We start from the raw sequence: 19,438 nt of genomic DNA on the forward strand, positions 1-19,438 counted from the left end.
GTTATTTAAATTTGACGTGTGGTATCCTTTTTTCCCTCCTATTACAATCACTGCTATTGCTGATCAGAGCTAGTAGTTAACTATACTGATTTTTTAAGTTTTGAGTTCCTTCACATATCTCTCTCTGTTCTGGTTAGGGAGAAGAACTGTCTTCCTTTATCTGCTCTGATTATTTTTTTGATGTTTCTACAGCCAATTGTCAGCCGGGCTATTGGCTTCGAGTCATTCTGTTACCCGAGTGCTGCAATAAAGTGCTGAAGCCATTCCTGCAGCACTAGAGGAATGGCCTATGCTCCAATCAGGTGGTCACAGATACCATCTGTCTGCCCAAGAGTTTTTCCTTTCATGATAAATCCTGGGGAGTTGTTTCTCTCAGTTGGATATATCCATTCTTTAATTTAGAGATGGGAGACTTGGGTTCTCATAACACATTCACTCATGTTAAAAGATAAAGTGAGGAATATAAAAAAAATAATTTTTAAGCTTAAGCCAAAATTGATTAAATCAAGCAGTGACAAGCGTAATTGATTAGGACACTTCATTGACAGGAGCTGGGACTTTATAGAGAGAAGGTATAGAAGCAAAGGGAGGAAATTATTTGATTGATTATAGTTGGTTGTTCATGATTGGTTGTCCTTGGGTTTTGCTTTCATAACCTTGAGACATTAATAGGCTCAGATTTTGGTTTGCTTAAGCAGGCCACCATGACATTAGAGCCAGCCCAGTCTAATTGCTTTTTCATTGGTGCCTAACATCAAAACCCAACATCATCAAAAAAATCTACAAACAATAAATGCTGGAGAGGGGGTGGAGAAAAGTGAACCCTCTTGCACTGTCAGTGGGAATGCAAATTGATACAGCTACTATAGAGAACCTACAAAGATTCCTTTAAAAACTAGGGATAAAACTAAGTGCTGTGTTGTGCTTAGTCACTCAGTGGTGTCTGATTCTTTGCAACCTCATGGACTGTAGTCTCCTAGGCTCCTCTGCCATGGGGATTCTCCAGGCAAGAATACTCAAGTGGGTTGCCATGCTTCCTCCAGGGGAATCTTCCCAATCCAGGGACTGAACCTAGTCTCCTGCATTGGAGGCAGATTCTTTATCGTCTGAGCCACCAGGGAAGCCCAAGAAACTGGAGTGGGTAGCCTATCCTTTCTCAAGGGTATCTCCCCGACCCAAGAATCGAAATAGGGTCTCCTGCATTGCAGGTGGATTTTTTACCACCTGAGCTACAAGGGAAATACTAAAACTGCCGTATGACCCAGCAATCCCACTACTGGGCATATACCCTACAACTGAAAAAGATGTGTACCTCAATGTTTGTTGCTGCACTATTTCAATAGCTAGGACCTGAAAGCAACCTAGATGTCCATTGACAGATGAATGGATAAAGAAACTGTGGTATGTATATACAATGGAATAGTCACATCAGTTCAGTTCAGTCACTCAGTAGTGTCCAATTCTTAGTGACCCCATGGACTGCTGCATGCCAGGCTTCCCTGTCTATCACCATCTCCTGTGGCTTGCTGATACTCATGTCCATCGAGTCAGTGATGCCATCCAACCATCTCACCTTCTGTCACCCCCTTCTCCTCCTGCCTTCAATCTTTCCCAGAATCAGGGTCTTTGCTAATGAGTCAGTTCTTTGCATCAGGTGGCAAAAGTATTGAAACTTCAGCTTCAGCATCAGTCTCTCTAATGAATATATTCAGGGCTGATTTCCTTTAGGATCAACTGGTTTGATCTTGCAGTTCATGGGACTTTCAAGAGTCTTCTCCAATACCACAGTTCAAAAACATCAATTCTTTAGCACGCAGCTTCTTTATGGTCCAACACTCACATCCATACGTGACTACTGGAAAAACCATAGATTTGACTTAGATGGACCTTTGTTGCCAAAGTAATGTCTCTGCTTTATAATATGCCATCTAGGTTGGTCATAGCTTTTCTTCCAAGGAGCACACGTCTTTTAGTTTCATGGCTGCAATCACCATCTGCAGTGATTTTGGAACCTCAAAAAATAAAGTCTGTCACACTTTCCATTGTTTTCCCATTATTTACCATGAAGTGATGGGACCAGACGCCATGATCTATGTTTTCTGAATATTGAGTTTTAAGTCAGCTTTTTCACTCTCCTCATTCATTTTCATCAAGAGGCTCTAGTTCCTCTTCACTTTCTGCCCTAAGGGTGAAGTCCTCTGCATATTTGAGGTTATTGATATTTCTCCTGGCAATCTTGATTCCAGCTTGTGCTTCCTCCAGCCCGGCATTTTGCATGATGTACTCTGCATATAAGTTAAATAAGCAGGGTGACAATATATAGTCTTGACATACTCCTTTCCCGATTTGGAACCAGTCCATTGTTCCACATCCAGTTCTAACTGTTGCTTCTTGACCTGCATACAATTTCTCAGGAGGCTGGTAACGTGGTCTGGTATTCCCATCTATAAGAATTTTCCACAGTGTGTTGTGATCCACACAAAGACTTTGGCATAGTCAATAAAGCAGAAGTAGATGGTTTTCTGAAATTCTCTTGCTCTTTCTATGATCCAACAGATGTTGGCAATTTGATCTTTGGTTCCTCTGACTTTTCTTAATCCAGCTTGAACATCTGGAAGTTCACGCTTTCATGTACTGTAGAAGCCTGGTTTGAAGATTTTTGAGCATTGCTTTGCTGGTGTTTGAGATGAGTGCAATTGTGCAGTAGTTTGAACAATCTTTGGCATTGCCTTTCTTTGGGATTGGAATGAAAACTGACCTTTTCCAGTCCTGTGGCTACTGCTGAGTTTTCCAAATTTGCTGGCACATTTTGTGCAGCACTTTCACAGCACCATCTCTTAGGATTTGAAATAGTTCAACTGGAATTCCATCACTACCACTAGCTTTGTAGTGATGTTTCCTAAGGCCCACTTGACTTCATATTCCAGGATGTCTGGCTCTACGTGAGTGATCGCACCATAGTGGTTATCTGGGTCATGAAGATCTTTTTTGTATAGTTCTTCTGTGTATTCTTGCTACCCCTTCTTAATATCTTCTGCTTTTGTTAGGTCCATACTGTTTCTGTCCTTTATTGTGCCCATTTTTGCATGAAATGTTCCCTTGATACCTCTAATTTTCTTGAAGAGAACTCTAGTCTTTCCCATTCTGTTGTTTTCCTCTATTTCTTTGCATTGATCACTTATTGGAATGTTACTCAGCCATAAGGCAAATGCATCTGAGTTAGTTCTAGTGTAGTGGATGAACTTAGAGGCTATTACACAGAGTGAAGTAAGTCAGAAAGAGAAAAACAAATGCTGTGCATTAATACATATATATGGAATCTAGAAAAATGGTAGTGGTGCACCTATTTGCAGGGCAAGAAGAGGGACCAGACATAGAGAACAGACTTTGGACACAGTGGGGGAAGGAGAAGGTGGGATAAACTGAGAGAGTTTATCATATATAAAATAGATACCTATGGAAGTTGCTGTAGAACACAGGGAGCTCAATCTGGTACTCTGTGACCACCTAGAGGGGTGGGAAAGGGTGGAGTGGGAGGGTTTAAGAGGGAGGGGACCTATATATGCTTATGACTGATTCACTTTGTGTATGGCAGAAGCCAACACAATATTGTAAAGCAATTATCCTCAAATTAAAAATTAATTTTAAAGAACTTTACATCAAAACACAAGAATTTATGTTTGCACCAAGGTGTGTGTAGATTTGCAGAGACAGAGGGCTCGATGGAATAATCGAAAGCCTGTGCCAATCAGAAAAAAAGCATGCCACTCCTCTTTCTCGTACTCACCTATGAGGTGGCAGGAATACCCTACCTGGTGGAAAGACCAGCTTGGCAGGATTTTCCAGGCTATAGATGTAACAGGAAAGTAATCAGTCAAATTCTCTGTTAAAATGTGATTAATTTGATTAAATAAAGTATTGCAGCCTGCCAGATGGGTCTTGTTACAGTCTCCAAGCATATGTAACTATAATTTAAGTTAAACTTCTTTGTGTACATCTGGAAACCATGGGATACATTAGGTGCTGTGAGTTTGATTTCTATTTTAATACACTGATTGTATGAAGAGAGGAGAAACCAAAGAGTCTTTTGTCAGAGAAGTATCAGATAAAGTTTCAGAGCCATTCAAAACATGCCATTCATTTATTGATTCCATAGAAAACACTGGGCAGGTAATATTAAATGGGTGATCTGACAGCTTACCTTTTACTGGGGGAGAAAAAAATAAGTACGAAAATTAATAAAACAGCATCATATTATAATAATGCTATACAGGAAAAGAGCAAAGAATCTACATAAGAGGGGTAGGGGCAGTAGTGTAAGGGGTGAAGGTGTGCCTGGTCTGATAACAAGCTAAACATGAAAGATATTGGGTCATCTGAGCTCCCTGTTTTGTCACTCACATTTTTAACTTTTTTATTACTCTCATTTTTTGTACTCTAGTACAATTTTTTTACTTGTAGTTCTTACTTCTCTTTCTAATCTAAGAGTTCCATGATAATATGAAATTGCTGGTTGTCTAGCAGGCATTCAACGAATATTCTCTGAGTAAAGATAAATCAAATTCAATCAGCAGAAAGCCTCCTAGTTAAAAATCAGAGAAATTTTGTGTATGAGGAAAAGTAGTTTCTTAAATTGGGTTTCCTGAAGCCACTCTCCCACCAAAAAAGGCAAATCTTATGACAAGAATTGGGTATGAGGAGTTTTTATGAAAAGTCACCTTAGGAAGCATTGTGAGTGAGGAAGTGAGAGAAGAAATGGGAGTCAATAAAGAGTGCAGGTTTTCACTGATATTAGAAAGTAGAGCATTCCTATGAAACCTTTCTAAGCTGAAATGGCATAAAGTGAAGACAAAAATACCCTGATACCCTTGCTAGTGGATATATGAAATAAACCCAGATTAGAGCACAGTTGCTCACAGAAACAGTTCAAAGCTATGGTGGGCTGATGCTGAGGTGCTTAGCATAGTTCCCAGGGAAGGAGCTTGGCGGTGCCACTCTTCCCTTTATAAGGGTTCATGGCAAAAAAATGCTGAAAGCTACTTTTACGTTTTTTGCAAAAGTGAAACTCCTTTTTATATTTCTTTCAGTTAGCAAAAATAGGTACTAATGTGGGTCTTCTGTAAAATGAAGTGGTATAAAGCAAAATTTTAGAAAGTGGGGTGGAGGTACTGGTGGTGAATGGTGGGGATATCTGTATACTAATAAGTGAGTCTTCCATATGGACAACTGGGCTTAGCCTTGTTGGGGAATTCTGAGAAATAGTGTAAAATATAATTCAGAAGTTTCCCTATGAAGTATGAGGAAGGGTGTGGGCCATCCCTTGTTAGTTAGAGCTTGTTTTGGTGATGTTTAGCATTACACTCCAGAAGATAGTGAAGGACAAGGAAGCCAGACATGCTACAGTCCATGGGGTTGCAAAGAGTCTGACACAACTTAGTGAGTGAACAACAATTTTGTCCATTTATTGTACTTTCTCTCCCATGACTGTTGTGCTTATTCTCTAACAGCTGAATGGGGAGTTGCTACCTGATCACTTGCTGCTGCTGCTAAGTTGCTTCAGTCATGTCCAACTCTGTGCGACCCCAGAGATGGCAGCCCACCAGGCTTCCCCTGTCCCTGGGATTCTCCAGGTAAGAACACTGGAGTGGGTTGCCATTTCCTTCTCCAATGCATGAAAGTGAAGAGTGAAAGTGAAGTTGCTCAGTCATGTCTGACTCTTAGCGACCCCATGGACTGCAGCCCACCAGGCTCCTCCGCCCATGGGATTTTCCAGGCAAGAGTACTGGAGTCCATTTTCCTATGGGTGGTGGGGCTCTAAGAATAATCCCAAATAGCCTGTGCTCTTTGGCTTAGTGTTTTCTGGTCAATGTTTACAAAAACAATTCTCTGAAAAGGTTATATAGCCTGCCAGTGATAACAGAGGTATGCTCTTTCAAGGGTATACTTGAAGGTAGTCAAGTAAACTTTCCTCACTTGACACAGAGTTCTTTAAGAAAGTGATTTGGAGATAGCACCCATATGAATGTTGCAATAGTGCTTTAATTAGGGGGAGAGGTAGTAATGATATACTGGGTCTTCTTCACACTCTTTGACATCATGGGGATCCAACCCAAAGCACTGGGATGAGGTATTCTACAGGTTTCAGAGCTCTCCTCTATCGAACCTACTGTCTATTAAAGGAGTTTATGCTCAAGTCCTTTTTTTACTCCAGAAAAGAAAGCATGTGAACCGTGAAGAGCTCACTTGGATGAGATGCTTCAGGAGAGGCAAATATCCATCACTTCATATCTGAAATGTCCCACAGAGAACCTGGGGCCATTGCAGTAGATGTTATATGAACTCTATGCTTGATCCAGTCTTCCTAAAGGAGCAGCGCTTCAAGGCCTCTAAAGAGATCACTGGCAGTATTGAGAGTACCAAGGCACTTAGAGTGCTGCTTACGTTTCAATTAGAAGGTCTCCTGCTATAAGTGACAATAAAAGAAATTGTTGTAGATAACCTTAGCAAAGGAGACTGTCTCTAGCTTTAAGATATACTAATCATGCCCTGAGACAAGAGCTCTGCTTAACAAACTGTGTGGAAGTCTTAGCTGCTTGCAAAGAAGGCATAGTCCCTCTGGTGGTAACTTTTGATTGATGAAGATTATGAGACTAGGAAAATCTTTCCAAAGAATGAGAGTTTTTATAAGACTCATCCAGAGTCAAAGCAGCTAGCCATGAATGTAGCATCAGAAGGAGTCACAGATGATATATTCCCCCTTGTTGCCATCACTGCATCCCAAATTTTGAGAGAAAAATTAAAATTCAGAAACTTAGTAATGTTGTCAAAAATACATTCTGAGTAGCTGCATAAATTGTGAAACAGGTCCTATTTGTTCTTTGGTTGTAGAAAAATATAATTGTTTGCATCAAGATAGGAAATGAAAACACAGAGACACTATGGAATCTGGATGAAATTGGACTCTTCACTAGTTATTATTAACCTAGGGTTAAGACAAAGAATTGAGACCTACATGCCTTGTAAGTTTGATTACCCTCAGAGTTGATATTTGGTGCCTATGTCTTAGCCTTTAGGTTTTTACTGTCACATTCACTCGGAGCTATAATCCATGGTAAAGTATTTTGGGAGGCTTACCTTTTGCCTCTTTCCTACATGGCTGAGTGATACTTACCGTAAAACTTTAATTTACTTTGTTTCCTCTTCATATGTATGACCAGTCCACAAGTGTCCATGCATAACCCAGAAGGTAAGTCTGATATTTGTAAGCTTTATCTACACAGACCAGCTGTACTCTTAGCTCTTCTATTCTGAAGCTTTCAAAATAAAAAAGAGATGAAGTGTCACTCATATCCCTAAGTCTTTTTAAAGTTTTATTTTTCACATGATCATGCAGTAAAATTGATGGTTTTTTTTGGTATAAAGTTCTATGAATTTTAACACATGGATAGATTTATGTAACAACCACTATTCTTAGGAAACAGAACAGTTCATCATCACCAACAGCCCTCTGTGTCCCTTTATAGTCACATCCTCTGCCTTCCTTAGCAGTCACTCATCTGTCCACTGTCACTACAGCTTTGCCTTTTTGAAAATGTCATATGAATTGAATCATATAATATGATATCTTTTAAGACTAATGATCTAGTTAGATTAGATAATAAAAGGCAGTGGAAGGTACACTCTAGATTGTGTGAAATAGAAAAGTGGTTGAAAAGCTTCATTAAGGCAACATTATTGTTGAAATAGAATAGGCTATGACATGCTTCATGGAAGAGGTCAAGTGTGGAGGTTGGGTCTCAGAATTCAGGCATCTTCGTTGCTCTTAAAATTGAGAGCAACATGAACAAAATAGTTTTTGAAGATTAGTTAGCAGAGATACAAGAGAAGTATTACCTGGCATGTAATATTTGGAAGACAAAAGTGATGGTTGAAGCCTCAAGAACTCTGTGAAGAAGAGAAAGCAGAGGGCAGTTAGCATAGGATCAAAGACAGAAACTTGAATGACAGCTGGGGCATGGGAAGAGAAGGGAGACCTCTAGAACTATTAAATGAGAAACAGAGAAAGAGCAAGCATAGAGGTGAAATGAAACAAATTTTTAAACAAGAAGCAGGTAATCAAAACATTAAATTTCATACAGAATTTGAGAGCGTGGCATAGAAGAAACTATGAATAGCATTGGAGAAATTTAGTTGCCATGGAATTTGGGCATAAAGGCCAGATTACAATGGAATTAAGTGGATACATTGAATATGTAGAAGAACTCAAGGCAGACTGGCTATGAATTGGTCCCATATTTAGAATGAGTTGCAGGATCAAGGGAAAGGCTTATAAATTGAGTGATAAGAATAAGCACTGCAGGCAGGGAGGAGATGTAGTGAGTGAAAACAGTAGAGTCAAGAAATTTCCCTCAGAATCCAAAGCTTATGAGGAGTTACTTTAGTCAGTTACCTTTCATTGTTTAGTCACTAAATTGTGTCTGACTCTTGCAGCCCCATGGACTGTGGCCTGCCAGGCTCCTCTGTCCATGGGATTCTCCAGGCAAGAATACTGGAGTGGGTTGCCATTCCCTTCTCCAGGGGATCTTCCCAACCCAGGGATTGAACCCAGGTCTTCTGCATTGCAGGCAGATTCTTTACTGATGGAGCTACAAGGGAAGCCCAAAACTAGTTTTGTATGTGTTTTATCTGATTAGATTCATGGGCCAAATGGACTGTCAGTAGCTTCCATCTAGTTCTCTCATCACTACCAAAAGCAGATCTATTATAATCGCTATGTTACTTAAATTTTCCAGTTGTCACAGAATTTACTCTCATCTATCATAAACTCTGATTGACTTAGAAAGAGGACTCTAATTCTGAGCAAATGAATTAATATTGAAGTAAACTGATTGCAACTATTTACAGATGTAAGCACTTTAATTTGTAAAGACACTCATAAGGATTTTTATTTCAATCATAAATAATATTTTGAGTGATAATAAAAACTATTACTATGGTAGAGCAGTAGGTGGAGGTTTACGAAACCTCATTATAAAGACAACACAATTCTCTCCTGGAACTCAACCATATCAGTCACACAGTAGCATCCCAAAGCATTTACCTCCAATTTTCTTGAATGGAAGAATCTCTCATAGTTGTTAGTATATAGCAAGTTGAAGTTTTAAACAAGGCTTTGCTTGCAACCAAAATTGATTTCTGTAATTCTCTCTAGCATGGCTTTTCTGACAAGGCTATTTCTAGATTACCAGTGTTTGGACTTAGCACATGCTGCTTATGCAACTTTAATTCTTGCCTCTAAGCTGCAACCTGGTCTGTCTGCCAATCACAGCTGGAAGCATCCTCCCAAGTTATGGACCTTTTCATCAACTGGGCTCTACCAATCACTACTATTGATCCTCCACTCCTCATAAAATAAAAGAGATTTCGAGGGCTTTTTGACATTTTGCTGTGGTTCCCTGAAGACCCATCCAGGATACTTCCATGGATCTGCTTTACTCTGTAAGGATGATCTATTTCACAAAGACCTTACCATAACTCAAAGTAATCTTTAAAATAAACCTTGTAAGATAGGCTAGGGCATATTGATTACCTCTTCTCTACACTCTTGTCCTGGATAGAAGCCAGCCTGACTTCTGTGAATTCTGGAAACTTATAACTTTCTATTAAAGAAACATAGTGGTGTGGTAGAGCTAGCACCTGGGGTCCAACCAGAATTGAAAACTATTATTTTCTGAGGCTCTTCAGATACCATTTTCTATTAGGCTAAAGAACATGTAAATTCAGCTCTTAGTATGTGCATAGGGCAAGGTTTTTGCAAAAATCTTATAAATGTATATTATATTCTACCTGGAATTCATACACCTTCTATTTTTGGGTATCTTTCTAAATTTATTGACAACCAAAATGTGGCAGAGTTGATAACTGAGAACTATCTCAGTCAGTTCTCTGTAGTTGATTACTGTCTACATTCCATAGACAATGGATTGAAACAGGACTCTGCTTTTAGTTTTACAGAAGTAATGAGTAATGGGAAATGGGCTGCCTTTCCCTGACAGGTGATGTGAACTCCTTAGAAGATGAATGTCTCTGTATAGATAAAGTGAAACAAGGCCTTTTACAAACTGGGCCCTGAGTTAAACCTATATATGAAGATGCAAAAATCAATCACGTGTAGGTGCAATTGCCAGTCACCTTGCTTCCAGTTCTTCTGAAACACGTTTAAGGGAGCCTGAATTTCCCAATGCAAGTAATATATTTGAGTTAAATATTACCTTCCTTAAGCAAGTTCTCTTATGAGAAGCAACTCTGTTAAGGTAGTAACATATTAATACATGTTAGGTAATCAGATTTATCTTCTGCCATATTCAGAGTGATCTTAGGCACATGAGAATTTTGGGTTTGAGGAAATGGCACGCAGGCAAAGGGGAAAGAGAATTCATTCAGGAAGAGGGGAAAAAGAGAGTTAAACAGTTTGGTTTAAAACAGTTAAAAGTGAGAGTTAAACAATCTACTTTGGATTGCTTTTGCTAAGCTGGTAGTGATTGATTCTGTGCTGCAATGTCTTTGACCCCTTTGCAGACATGGCCATTGCAGTGTTATGTGGCATGTCCCAGTGACCAATGGAAAAGAGAGCAATATGCTGCTGTGCGGGAGAAGGAAAGGCAGAACAGACCTTCTGAATCTTTAGCATTGCTTGTTTTATGTAAAGGAGAAAGTACTAATTCCAAAATTCATCAAATTAGAATAAATCACCCTACAATTTATTATTGAGAGAACCCATGCTTGTTTCACAGTGACTCTTTTCCTCATTACTTTGTAAAAAGTAAAATAATTTCAGGGAAAGTACCTAATATTTCAAGAAATAGAGAAAACTACCTTCATAAAAGGCCTACTTAAGCTAGATCACCATTTTTGGAAGCAAAGATGTCAGCAGAGAATCTCAAGAGAAAAACTGTATAGTCTATACTGAAATTTGAAGGGACTGTTGTGCAGGGAATAGCTACAGGGCTTCAGTGCTCAAATTCAATTGAAGAATAAAGATTCATGCATGGATACCAAGGAGAAAGGTCAACTGAAGCAGGAGAAAATTAAGGATTTACCTACCAAAAGGCCAAAAACATTCTTCAAGAACTAAGAGGGAGTTCACATTTGAAAAATTAATTAGACCAGAGGTCAGTGGAGAATAAAGCAATACTGGTACAGTAAAAGATTTGTTCTAACAGTGAGGGTAAGATACAGCTAAGGGAAAATAAAATGTTGGGGAGGTTATATTCAAGGCTGCTTCACAAAGGAACCTAAATTAGATGGTTAGCAATAAGTGAAACAAACTGCTGGTATAAAATTGTAAATGACAGAAAGGAAAAGAAAAGACAGCTAAATATTTACTGTTACTGCATAGATCTCAAATGAAGCCATCTTTCCAACAATCATTAGCCAAAAAAATTACATGACTCACGATCAATATAGAGTTTGGCACAAATCAATTAGAACAAACTTATTTTTGTTTTAAAAATTAGAATGAGATAGGGAAATTAAAGGCAGAGGGAGTGGAGTCAGGTGAGAATACTCGTGACCAAAGAGTCTAGTTTCAGTTATGCTCAGAACAAGAAAAACTAGAGAGGCATTGATCTTTGGCTAGGAGCAAATGGGAGGATAATAGATGAAGCAGAGCCAGTTAATCCCAATTTTGTTTCCTCTCTGTCAAGAAGGAATAAACGTACTACAATTAAGTTAGAAATGTTTCTGTGAAAATGGTTAGAAAATACTAAGATACTCTCAATATCTAATATTGATATATCCTTAAGAAGAAATGAGTTTTTGTGAATGTGATTTCATGCTATGATCACAATGAATGCTAATAGCCACTTTCTTATTTTGACGTGACTTTAAAATTATGCATGTTCTTTACAGTGCCTGCCTGTCGGTTATTTTTAAACTTTTGATCCTGACCTACAGTAACAAATAACTTTATATTGTATTCCAATATACACATACACACATAACTAACACAAAATTTTCATAAATTTCTGACTTTATACTTGAGTTATATTTGAATCTATTCTTTTCCTTTTCTCAACAATGAGAAAAAAAACACAACCTATGACCCACTAAACTGATATCATGGCTCACCAATTGGATGACATCCCACAGTTTGAAAACCACTGGTCTAGATTATGGACAGCTTATTGGTGAAATGGATTCAGTCCTGGCATTGGTTCCTTTGTTACTCAAATACATTTTGTCATATTCTTCTTATTGAAAAGAATAGTTAATGTTTCCTTTTTCCTTTGGTAAAATAAGTAGCTTCATGGCACTCAATATAATGTAGCTTGGTTGTAAGTATCCAAAGTAAACCCCTAGACTCCCAATAAAGTACTGATTTGCTTTAGGGTTAGTTACATATAAAACTGAACAGTATTGCCAGGGATAAACTTTGCAACCAAGTGCTTTGCAAGTTACTTTTAGAGTCTTTAAGTGAACTATTTAAACATAGAACCATATTTAAATATAGCAGGAAAAAATGTTTAAAGGTTAGTTGCTAAATGTCTGTAAATTAAAACAACCACTCCCATGGCTCAATTTTCTTGTAAATTTGGCTTTTATTTTAAACAAAACAAAACAAAATAAGCTTTCAAAGAGAACCACAAAAACACCTACAAGAGTCCCTCCCAAAAGAAATGTTTTCAATATAATCATTTATGCTATAAATATGTATAAATTATTTTTCTAAATAATTAGACAATATCCTGTTGACTAATGCACCCAACCAATTCTAAGCTCATTTCATAACTTTGAGTTATTTCTCATTCATAGATGCCCACGGGTCACAAGATTGGCCAAAGTTTGCTATACTAATTTCAAACTCTATACCTTTTAATCCATATAGTTTGACGTTGCCATAATGTTGGGACAGTTATTTTACAGTGGTTTGATGCAAGAATTTATGCTTTGTACTTACCCTCCTGATTTATTTTGAGATAAGACTTTCATTTAAGATCTATTAGATTTAAGATCTATATCTAGAATAGGCCTGAGGACAGCATCAGGAGCCAGAATTACCTTTGGATTTCTAGGTTGATACTCTTTGTTCAAAACTTTTATCTTATAGGTAGCAAATAGTCATTTAAGCTTAAATTTCTGATCTTCTGCTCCAAACTTCTCTCACAGTAACTTTCCTACACTGATCTCATCTTACCAGATTATTTGACCTCGGGTGTTCTCAAACACTCTTCTTGTTTATCTACGTGTATATCTTTGATCACAAAAGTCTCTCTCAGGCATAACTTTCTTCACTGTTCAAATTTTAATTGTTTCAAGGTGGTTGCTTCCATCTCTTAAGCGCTTATTATCTATGTAACTTACTTATCAGTTATGGGCAATATAAAGTGGTATAGTGTTTTGTTTTTTGTATTTTAAAGTAACTTTTCATTTATATGTTTTTTTATATTTGTATAAATCATTAGTTCCACTACTATCATTTATTCTTTGCTCTATTTCTCAAAAACATATTGAGTGTCTGCTATGTATCAGACACTGTGTTAGGAATCAGCCTATATGTGGACATTAATATTCTACATTGTAAAATATGAAGTAGTACATTACAGGGCAATACACTTGATGAACACAGGTGCAAAAATCCTCAACAAAATATTAACAAACCAAAATCTAGGAATACACTGAAATGATCATATACCATGATCAAGTGGAATTTACTCCAGTAATTCAAGAATGGTTCAACATCTGAAATCAATCAATATTGTACATAGCATTAGCAAAATGAAGGACAAAAGTCACATTATCATCTGAATAGATGCAGAAAAAGAATTTTATAAGGTTCACCATTCATTTATGATAAAAAAAAGAAAACTCTCAACAAAAAGGGTATAGAAGGAATTTGTATATTAGTCATTCAGCTGTATCCAACTCTTTGTGACGCCATGGACTGTAGCCCCCTAGGGTCCCCTGTCCATGGAATTCTGTAGGCAAGAATACTGGAGCATGTTGCCATTTCCTTCTACCTCAACATGGTAAAGACTATATATGACAAATCCATGGCAAACATAATACTCAACAGTGAAACGCTGAAAGCTTTTCCTGTAAGATCAGGAACAAGACAAAAATGCCTGCTCTTTCCACCTTCATTCAACACAGTATTGGAAGTCCTAAGCACCACAATTGGTCAAGAAGAAAGAATAAAAGGAATCCAAATTGGAAAGGAAGTAGCAAAGCTGTCACTGTTTGTAGATGACTTTATACTATATAGATAGAACCATAAAGACGCCACAAAAACTGTTAGAACTAATTAATAAATTCAGTAAAGTCACAGGATACAAAATCAATATACAGGAATCTTTGGCATTTCTATACACTAATAATGAACTATCAGAAAGTGAGAATAAGAAAATAATCCAATTTATAATTGCACTGCAAAGAATCAAATACCTTGGAACAAACTTAACCATGGAAGTGAAAAAAAAAATGTGTGTTAGTCACTGAGTCATGTCCTACTCTTTGAAACTCCATGGACTGTAACCCACCAGGCTCCTCTGTCCATGGAATTTTCCAGACAAGAATAATGGAATGAGTTGCCATTTCCTACTCTAGGGGACCCTCCCAGCCCAGGGATCAAACCTGGGTCTCCTACATTGCAGGCGGATTTTTTATGGTCTGAGCTACCAGGGAAACCTATGGAGGTGAAATACCTGTATACTATAAACTATAATACACTGATGAAAGACATTGAAGAAGACATAAATGAATGGAAAGATACTCCATGTCTATGGATTGGAAGAATTAACATTATTAAAATTTCCAAATTGTGCAAAGCAATTACAGAGTCAATACAATCCCTATGAAAATTCTAATGACATATTTCACAGAACTAAGAGAAATAATTTTAAAATTTGTATGAAACACAAAACATCTTGAGAAAGAAGAACAAGGCTGGAATTATCACACCCCTGAATTCAGACTATACTACAAAGCTGCATTGATAAAAACAGTATGGAACTGGCACATAATTAGACACAAAGATAAATGGAACAGAATAGACAACTCAGAAATAAACCCATACTTATACGGTCAATTAATCTATGATATGGAAGCAAAGAGTCGGACATGACTGAACGACTGAATTGAACTGAACTGAACTGAAGGAAGTGAGAATATACAATGAGGAAAAGACAACCTCTTCAATAGATGGTATTAGGAAAACTGAACAACTTCATGCAAAAGGATCAAACTGGACTACTGTGTCACATCATATACAAAAATAAACACAAAATGGATTAAACTTAACTGTAAGACTTGAAACTACAAAACTGCTAGAAGAAAACATAGATAGTTTGCTCTTTGACAGTAGTCTTGGCAATAGTTTTTTGGATATGCCTTCTCAGTCAAGGAAACAAAGGCACAAACAAATGGAATCACATCACACTAAAAAGGAAACTATCAACAAAGCAAAAAGGCAGATTACTGAATGGCAGTAGATATTTGCAAATGATATAATCTATAAGGAATTAATATCCGAAATAAACAACGAACTTACAACTCAACATCAAAGAAATGAATGGCTAAATTGAAAAATGGGCAGAGAATCTGAATAGACATTTTTGCAAGAAAACATTCAAGTGGCCAGCAGGCACATGAAAAGATATTCAACATCACTAATTATTAAGAAGATGTAAATGAAACACAATGAGATATCACCTCACACCATTTTATGACTATAATAAAAAAGATAAGAAATAACAAATGTTGGATAGGAGATGGAGAAAAGGGACCTTTTATATGCTGTGGATCTGTAAATTGGTACAGCTACTTATGGAAAACTGTATGGAGTATCCTCAAAAAATATAGACTAAAACTATCATATCATCCAGCTATTACACTTTTAGGTACTTAACTGAAGAAGCAAAAACACCAATTTGAAAAGATAAATGCCCCCTTTTTTCATTGCAGCTTTATTTATAGTAGTCAATATATGGAAACAACTTAAGTGTCCATCAATGGATGAATGAATAAAGAAATTGTGGCATATATATATATATACACACACAGTAGAAAATTAGCTATAAAAAGAATGAAATATTGTCATTTGTGACAAAATGGATAGACCTTGAGGGTATTATGCTAACTGAAATAAGTCAGAAATGTAAAAACACAAAATAAATGAACATGCAAAATAAAGGAAGAACAAACTAATAAATACAGAGATCAGATTAATGGTTACCATTAGGGAAGGGGATTGGTGGGTGGGTGGAAATGGTTGAAGAAGGTCAAATATATGATGATGGATGGTAACTAGAATTGTGGCAGTGATCAGTTTAAAAAGAGAGAAAATGAAGTAGTATGATATTCTAGGACTTATTCATTTATTTCTTAGAAGACTATCAGGGAATGTTTGTATTTACCAAAAATTCATTTGCTCCTCAGTATTTCCCAGTTCCCATGCATTTGGGTGGGGTACTGATTCTCACTGCTAGAATATGAGAAGTAATGTCATTCTTGTTGGAGGCAGGAGAGAGTGAAAGTGAAACAAAGTAAAAGTGTTAATTGCTCAGTTGTCTCTGACTTTTTGTGACCCCATGGACTGTAGTCCACCAGGCAGCTCCTCTATCCATGGAATTCTCCGGGCAAGAATACTGGAGTGTACTCCATTCCTTTCTTCAGGAGATCTTCCCAACCAAGGATTGAAACAGGTCTCCCACATTGCAGGCAGATTCTTTACCATCTGAGCCACCAGGGAAGCCCAGGATAGAGTAAGAGGCACATTAAATCTCTGCAACTGGAATTGAAAGACTTTGAGATGGCAGAGTTTTAAGTTGGAAGCAAACAAGTGCTGAGTTCCCACTTGTAGAGACCAGCAAAGAATAGCTGCACAACTTGTATCTGATTGTAGCATGAATGAGAAATACATTTACATTATTAAGTCGCCAAAGTTTGGGGGTTTATCTGTTACCGAAACACAGGCAATGCTATCCTGACTATTAGAATAATGATTGTGTGTATTTTAATGATCAGATCATTAAAAATGTTTAAATGACATTAACCCTGACTCAGTTACACAATCCTTAAGAGTAGATTAAAGATGTTTGAATGATACTGAAAAGTGAAAAGAAAGTGAAGTCGCTCAGGCGTGTCTGACTCTTTGCGACCCTGTGGACTGTAGCCCACCAGGCCCCTCCATCCACGGGATTCTCCAGGCAAGAATACTGAAGTGGGTTGCCATTTCCTTCTCCAGGGGATCTTCCCGACCCAGGGATCAAACCCAGGTCTCCTGCAATGCAGGCATATGCTTTAACCTCTGAGCCATCAGGGAAGCCCTGAATGATACTAACCTTGACTAAATTATATGATACTGGAGAATAGAGATTTTATGTTTTATGTATAACTTTTTCAGGGTGAAGACCAGTGATAGGTATATGGCAAACTTTCAGTAAATATTCATTGAATTGATTAATAAGGAAATTCAGGGTGGTTACTAAGAGAAATCATTAGGGCAGACCAAGAGGAAGTAACTAGTGATAAAATCCAGAAATATCTAAGATACACATATAGAGTTAGAAGCAGAATTTGGCAAAAAGGAGATTAATTGCTGTTGAATTATCAGAATTTCTACATTTTGAACAGTTCTTCAGCTTCTTCAGGATTACTAATTGGGGCATAGACTTGGATTACTACGATTTTGAATGATTTGCCTTGGAAACGAAGAGAAATCATTCTGAAATCATTTCTGAGAAATCATTTTTGAGGTTGCATCCAAGTACTGCATTTTGGACTCTTGTTGACTATAATGGCTAGGCCATTTCTTCTAAGGGATTCTTGTCCACAGTAGTAGATATAATGGTTGTCTGAGTTAAATTCACCCATTCCAGTTCATTTTAGTTCACTGATTCCTAAAATGTTGATGTTCACTCTTGCTATCTCCTGTTTGACCACTTCCAATTTGCCTTGACTCATGGAACTAACATTCCAAGTTCCTATGCAATATTGCTCTTTACAGCATTGGGCTTTGCTTCTATCACCAGTCACATCCAGAACTGGGTGTTGTTTTTGCTTTTGCTTTCTGGAGTTATTTCTCCACTGGTCTCCAGGAACATATTGGGCACCTACTGACCTAGGTGTTCATCTTTCAGTGTCCTATCATTATGCCTTTATGTACTGCTCATGAGGTTCTCAAGGTAAGAATACTGAAGTGGCTTGCCATTCCCTTCTCCAGTGGACAACATTGTGTTGGGGACTGGAATGCAAAGTAGGAAGTCAAGAAATACCTAGAGTAACAGGCAAATTTGGCCTTAGAGTACAGAATGAAGCAGGGCAAAGGCTAATAGAGTTTTGCCAAGAGAACACACTGGTCATAGCAAACAGCCTCTTCCAACAACACAAGAGAAGATGCTACACATGGACATCACCAGATGGTCAATACCAAAATCAGATTGATTATATTCTTTGCAGCTAAAGATGGAGAAGCTCTATACAGACAGCAAAAACAGGACTGGGACCTGACTGTGGCTCAGATCATGAACTCCTTATTGCCAAATTCGGACTTAAATTGAAGAAAGTAGGGAAAACCACTAGACCATTCATGTATGACCTAAATCAAATCCCTTAGGATTATACAGTGGAAGTACAAACAGATTCAAAGGATTAGATCTGTTAGACAGAGTGCCTGAAGAAGTGTGGACGGACGTTTGTGAAATTGTACAGGAAGCAGGGATCAAGACCATATCCAAGAAAATGAAATGCAAAAAAAGCAAAATGATTGATTGTCTGAGGAGGCCTGACAGATAGCCGTGTAAAGAAGAGAAGCAAAAAGCAAAGAAGAAAAGGAAAGTTATATTTATTTGAATTCAGAGTTCCAAAGAATAGCAAGGAGAGAAAAGAAAGCCTTCCTCAGTGATCAGTGCAAAGAAATAGAGGAAAATAATAGAATGGGAAAGACTAGAGATCTCTTCAAGAAAATTAGAGATACCAAGGGAACATTTCACTGTAAGATGGGCACAATAAAGGTCAGAAATGGTATGGAACTAACAGAAGCAGAAGATATTCAGAAGAGGTGGCAAGAACACACAGAAGAACTATACAGAAAAGATCTTCACAACCCAGATAATTATGATGGTGCGATCACTCTCCTAGAGCCAGACATCCTGAAATGCAAAGGCAAGTGGGCCTTAGGAAGCATCACTATGAGCAAAGCTAGTGGAGGTAATGGAATTCCAGTTGAGCTTTCAAATCCTAAAAGATGATGCTGTGAAAGTGCTGCACTCAGTATGCCAGAAATTTGGAAAACTCAACAGTGGCCATAGGACTGGAAAAGGTCAGTTTTTATTCCAACCCCAAAGAAAGGCAATGCCAAAGAATTCTCAAACTACTGCACAATTGCACTCATCTGACATGCTAGCAAAGTAATGCTCAAAATTCTCCAAGCCAGGCTTCA

At 37.7% G+C, this 19,438-nt stretch overlaps 1 long non-coding RNA gene across 6 annotated transcripts in view; it reads left to right on the plus strand.

Annotated features, from left to right (window-relative positions):
- The window catches only part of LOC138443485 (uncharacterized), a 443,619-nt gene that overhangs the window by 115,465 nt on the left and 308,716 nt on the right, over positions 1–19,438 (plus strand). For all 6 annotated transcript variants that reach the window (XR_011258170.1, XR_011258173.1, XR_011258171.1 and 3 more), the window contains one exon: positions 5,508–5,630. This is a non-coding gene — a long non-coding RNA (uncharacterized lncRNA). The remainder of the gene's footprint in view (positions 1–5,507; positions 5,631–19,438) is intronic.

The sequence above is a fragment of the Ovis canadensis genome, chromosome 7 (genome assembly GCF_042477335.2).
Source record: "Ovis canadensis isolate MfBH-ARS-UI-01 breed Bighorn chromosome 7, ARS-UI_OviCan_v2, whole genome shotgun sequence".
Classification (NCBI taxonomy): Eukaryota; Metazoa; Chordata; class Mammalia; order Artiodactyla; family Bovidae; genus Ovis; species Ovis canadensis.